Source organism: Giraffa tippelskirchi, chromosome X, assembly GCF_054371585.1.
Source record: "Giraffa tippelskirchi isolate mGirTip1 chromosome X, T2T-mGirTip1v1.2.pri, whole genome shotgun sequence".
Taxonomy (NCBI): Eukaryota; Metazoa; Chordata; class Mammalia; order Artiodactyla; family Giraffidae; genus Giraffa; species Giraffa tippelskirchi.
The window spans coordinates 132,023,232-132,029,231 of NC_137289.1; positions in this window are offsets into that span (position 1 = coordinate 132,023,232).

A 6,000-nucleotide genomic window follows, 5' to 3' on the forward strand; every position below is an offset into this window, starting at 1 on the left:
ACAAGTATTTGATGTGTGACTGCTCCCCATCACTCCTGCTCATTACCACAAACCCCACCAGCCTCTGGTCGCTGAGTTCTCCCTTCCAATTCCAAGCTCATTTCCTTCCAGAAGCCACTCTGAGCACTGTGGTTTGTCAGCCACCTTGCCTTCCTCATGATCACTCATGATTCATTTGGACTTGGTGTGACACTGTGTCATTAGTTATCTTTTTATGGGCTTATACCTCTTCTCAGTATTTCAAATCATCTTGAAGATAAAAGTTCTATCTTATGTGACTATTTTCTCATAGAGACTATACACAATACACACAGCATCTAGTAGGTGTTCGGTATACAGAAGTTGCTTGATTTGTTGCTAAGTTTCTTATCTAATTTGTGAAAATTAAATTTTCTCCCTAGTCATTTGAAATGTGTTTAACATTTCAAAAGTCCTAATCAGATTAGAATTTTTATCAGTGAACTTTCAATATACAAGCACACTGAGACCATTTAATAGCATGAGGTTAGCCCAATATAATTTTTTAAATGTCAAATTAAATACCATTTTAGACTTTTCTCTAATGGCATTTGACCATTCCTTGGACATGAGTTTGAGTAAATTCCGGGAGTTGGTGATGGACAGGGAGGCCTGGATGCTGCGATTCATGGGGTCACAAAGAGTCAGACATGACTGAGCGACTGAACTGAACTGCTTACCTTGAACATAAACTGTGCTCCCACCTCAGGGCTTTTGCACATGCTTTTCAGTTCAGCTAGAACATCCTGTCCTCTCAACTATTCATACCTGCCTCTTACTTGCCATTCAAGCCTCAGCTTAAATATTCCCTTCAGAAAGGGCCTCTAAGACCACTCAATTTAAAACAGCTCAGGGACTTCCCTGGTAGTCCAGGGCCCAAGACTCTGCACTCCCAATGCAGGGGGCCCAGGTTTGATCCCTGGTTAGGGATCTAGATTCCACATGCCACAACTAAGAGCCTGCATGCCCTAACTAAAGATCCTGCATGCCACAAGGAAGATTGAAGGTCCAGCATGCTGCAACTAAGATCTGAAACAGTCAAAATAAATAAATAATAATAATAATAAATAATAAAAGAGCTCAAACACATACTCTCTAACACACTACCTTACTATTTTCTTCATTACACTTAAATATCAGTATGCTTCTTCTTTCATTACAATGAAAGAATCTCATGCATCTATTTGTCTATTACCTAGTTTCTGACATTCAGGTGCATGATCTCTGAGGGTAGGAAACTTCTCAGTAATGCTCACCCTCTATTCCCAGTGCTCATAAAGTGGTACATAGTAAATGCTTGATAAATACTTACTGCAGATAGATTCTGAATAGACTGAAAGTTGAAGGGCAAGCACTCTTTTACTCAGAAACAGGGTAAACATTTGAAGCTTAAAATCAATTCTCATTTACATGTCTATTTCCTGTGGGACTCCTAAGTTCTTAGAAGACAGAGATCTAAAACCAGTTACAAGGAGCTGATGGAGGACAGAATTTGCTTGAGAAAAGAAATGGCAACACAGGTTGTTAAGAAAAACCGGGCCCCTCCTCGCTCATCTCATTCATGTATCAGTTGACTGCAGGTAATATCAAAATAATCATTATTTGTTGAAATGAAATCAATAAATATTTAAATCAGCCTACCTTGTCAATTATCATTTCTCTCATTTCTCCTTCTACTATCTTGGGATAATTCGCTCATGTTTGACAACTCCCTGCCAAGAAATATCAAGCTCATATATTAAATTAAAATGATCCAGAGTATAAATAACATTTATGTGTCTATGAGCAAGTGAATAACATTTACAGTGCATCACTCAACTTTGAATTTAATACTATCTCTAGCTTTAGTGACCTGGGGATTTTTTTTCAATAAGCTTTAGTATCCTATGGTCAAAGGATATACATATCTTAGGACCATGCAACCTCTTTTCTTCCTTCCTTATCTCTAGCAGAGCTTTTTTCTACTTAACCACAGGATGAAATCATCAGGTTTTCTTTATATTCTCTCAAAGCAGTTGACACTTCAAGTGACTTTGATGTTCAACAGCATTTGCTCAAATATCTTTCTGACACTGATTCACAGTGTTGTAGTACCTTTCAATCCCAAAGCTTTTTACCAACAGAAAATTGTTTTCTTTACTATTATATATGTCAACAGACTTTAATTCAAATCAATTCCATTTGAACCTTCACTAAAAACATTTTCTTGGCTTTGCTACCTTAGATATGCCCTGATATATACTTTATCACAACTAGGTGAAGAGCTAGAGTGCTGGAAGGAATCTTTGAGGGGGGGGGTGGTTAGTAGCACTAACTGAAATTTAAAAGACAGGGAATATGAAAATAAAACTACAACATTTTTCTAGAGACAAGCAAAATTTCTAAACCATAGGATGCCTTTCCAAAGGAGTAATTGAAATGCAAAAAGCTGTAAAACTGGTTTTAGATGAAATAGTGAATCATCCTAGTCAGATCTTGCCACGTGCCAGCCACTTATCAAGCCCGCTACGTCCTCAAAAGTCCTATTCCTCGCATTCTTGAATGATGATGTTTCTAATGATAGTTCTATATTTGGTTAGCTGTAACCAAAAATTTTGATGAATAATCAGAGTACTATTCAGTAGGATCTGCATGGAAAAATCCATGAAGATTCTCTCTGGTGAGTGACTAGGGCAATGATGTGCAATATTTGGTGTTTATGGCCCTGCCATTTTGGTTTTCCAAATTGTTCCTAACACAGTGTGTTAGGAACCTGAGAGATGCCAAGAAGTGGACTCAATGGTATGATGCTTGCACTCATCATCACTTGTGATCATTGCTTGTCACCTTTCCAGATGCACTCTCCAACATTTTGCATTTTTCTCTGTGCCCTGGAAAGGTGATACACATGAATCACATCGATGGCTTCATTCGTCTCCTGGCTTCTGGATGGGTTTGGCCATTAAGAAGTATCAGCAAGCAGTGAAATGGCAAGAGGTGAGATAGGTGTTTGTTTCCTGAAGGTTGTCTGTGCACAGCTCGGCTCTTGTTATGTGGCCCTCTCCACATTAGTCTCTCTGCCTCTGGGTTGTGGTGACCACTCCTCTCACTCACCATCTGAGGCCTAGAGGAGAGAATGCTGTTTCTAACACTAAGGATACTGCATCACAGTTTCCTTCTATCTTCACACAGTTGTAAATTGTCCTTCATTAAACTCTTCTAAAATGACCCTCCCTAAGCTTCCATGCAATTTCTCATGAGCCCTTCAAAGTTCACATGCTTGTCTGACGGGTTTACCATGTGGTAGGAAAGAAAAGGATAATATGTTAAGATAGTGATAGAATCAAATTACTCAAGCAAATGACAAAATCAAACACAAAACTATGATGTCTCCATGAAATGTTACTGGGATTAAAAGAAATGACAAACTAAAGATGGACCCAAGGAGATTTTCACCTAATGATGGAACTTCAAATGGAGTGGTGAGACAGCAGAATATTTGACAGTGGAAAAAGAGTAGATCTTAAAATATTTTCGCCACATGAAAAAATTGCTAATTATATAAAGCAGTGGATGTGTTAACTAACTTTACTGTGGTAATGATTTCATTCAATATATACATATATCAAATCACGTTGTAATCCATAACTTACACAATATTATATATCAACATATCTCAATAAAGCTTGTGGGGTGGGCTTCCCTAGTGGTCCAGGGGTTAAGACTCCATGCTTCTACTGAAGGGGGCGCAGGTTTGATCCCTGGTTGAGGAAGCTCTGTATGCCTCACAGTGTGGCCAAAAAAATAAATAAATAAAAAATAAACCTGAGGTGGGTAAGAAAAGAAGGGATAAAGAATCTCTGCTGGGAGAGTGACTTTGGCAAAAAGACAAAAAGTATTACATACACACGCACACACACATATTTTTTACTTCTAGAACAGAATGTGAGAGGACAATTAACTGAATGGGTAACTGGTTCATATGGTCTCAAAAACCTCCGGTGGAGAGGTAAATTTATGATCTATTAAAATACTGGCATAAACCATCCACTCTGGATCAGGCAACATATGGGTGAATTCCACCCACAGGAATCAAGGTGCTCCAGTGATGATGAACAGAGCAGCTACAGCACCTGACATGGACACACTGACAAGGGGCTTCAGTTGTGAGCTACTGTATTACCCAAAAGAACAAACTGAGATACAAAATAATCCTTCCTGAGGCTTACGCTGTTTTTGTTTAAAGATAGCCTCTGATCAAAGGTTTTTCTGAATTGTCATCACATCAGACATCTCTGCAATGTGAATGGACGGTTACCATCTTTTACATAATATAGCACAGGGAACTTGACTCAGTGCTCTGTGGTGACCTAAATGGGAAGGAAATCAGAAAAAAAGAGGATGTTTTTATATGTATAGCTGGTCCATTTTGCTGTGTAGCAGAAACTAAACAACATTGTAAAGCAACTATACTCCAATAAAAAAATTTTTTTTAAGATTTAACTTCTCAAAAAAAAAGTTTTGATGTCCAAAAGCAAAGTTCAAAAATGACACTTATTGCAGAAGCACTGTATTTACCTAATATTAACTGGTTAACTACTAGTTATATCATCAAAGAAGCATTAACCACAATTAATAATGCCCTACTTCATGTTACACAGAATGGCTTTTATACAAAAATTTTTTACAAAAATACCATGTGGGTCACTCTTGAAAGAAGGCAGCATCCATGGCATTTCATATATGTTTGTGCATATTCTACTGTGGGGAATTGGAAGGTATTTTCCCTATAAAAGAATGTATTTATGGCAATTTTTCAAGCCTATGCTTAAGTTACAGCTTCTTCTATTACAGCTTCTGTAGCAGCAGCTCTTTCATTCCAGAATCCTGGCAATACATTTTATTGCAGTAATAAAGTAGTAAGAACCTAATCTCCTTGGAAAGGGCTTGCAGAAAGGATGAGTGCAAAATTGGCACAGGACAGAGTTTTTGACCTTTCCCCAGTGAAGTACAGACAAAATAGGTCACAGACCATCTGATTTTTTTCCTAAATGGTCTTGATTCCAACATGTCCTTCCATGGTATGCAGAGATCACCAATATTCATGATGATTTCAGAGTAACAAGACAGAGTTCATACAATACTGGAGTCAGTTCCACAAGGTTGCTGAATGAACTCCAAGTCTCTTCAGGAGTCCTCAGCTGGATCCCACAAGGCTGCAGCTTCTGGCACACCACAGCTTGTGAAAAATGATTTTCATCAAAGAGAACACAGCCAATGGATGCAGAGAGATTTTTCAGAGACCTCAGAAACCTGTGTCTTTGAGTGAAGGACAGGACCCACATGAAAGGCAGTCAAGTACAGAGCTCCTCCTGGCTCCCCACTGCCTTGTCCAGGTGATGTTTCCATGTCCAGATGATGTTTCCACTTGACCAAATCTATAACTACATTATCTGATTATAGTACCCTTATTTCTGTTTTTGTTGTATTTTAACCAACTGATTGCCAGAATATTGCTAATTTTGGAACCTAAAAAGTCTTCCTCTTGAGTAAAAGCCCTGACCTGATACTGAAGGTAGAGTCATGTAGTAGATATGAGTGGATTCTGAAACCAGATTCAAACCCTGTGTTGAAACTAAACCCTGAATAGCTGTACAATTTTAAAGTCAGCTAAACTCACCAAGCTTTTGTTTCCTTATCTATATACCAATGGGAACAATAATGGGGAGTGGGGGAAGGCTGTATAAACCCACATAAACTGCTTAATTCAGTGACTGTCATGTGGTAAATGCCCAATAAAGATTTGATGATGACGATCATTACTGGAGATAGCAAAATCCACCTTAAGAAGCCATCCCCAAAACCTCAGCTAAAAGAGGGTATAGTGAAAGCAAGTTTACTCTACACTTCCTTTTGAAAACCCTCAAACAGAATAAATGGGAAAGTATCCATCTACACGAACCTAGGAAAGAGCAAAGAACCCCAACCCGAAGTTCATAAACA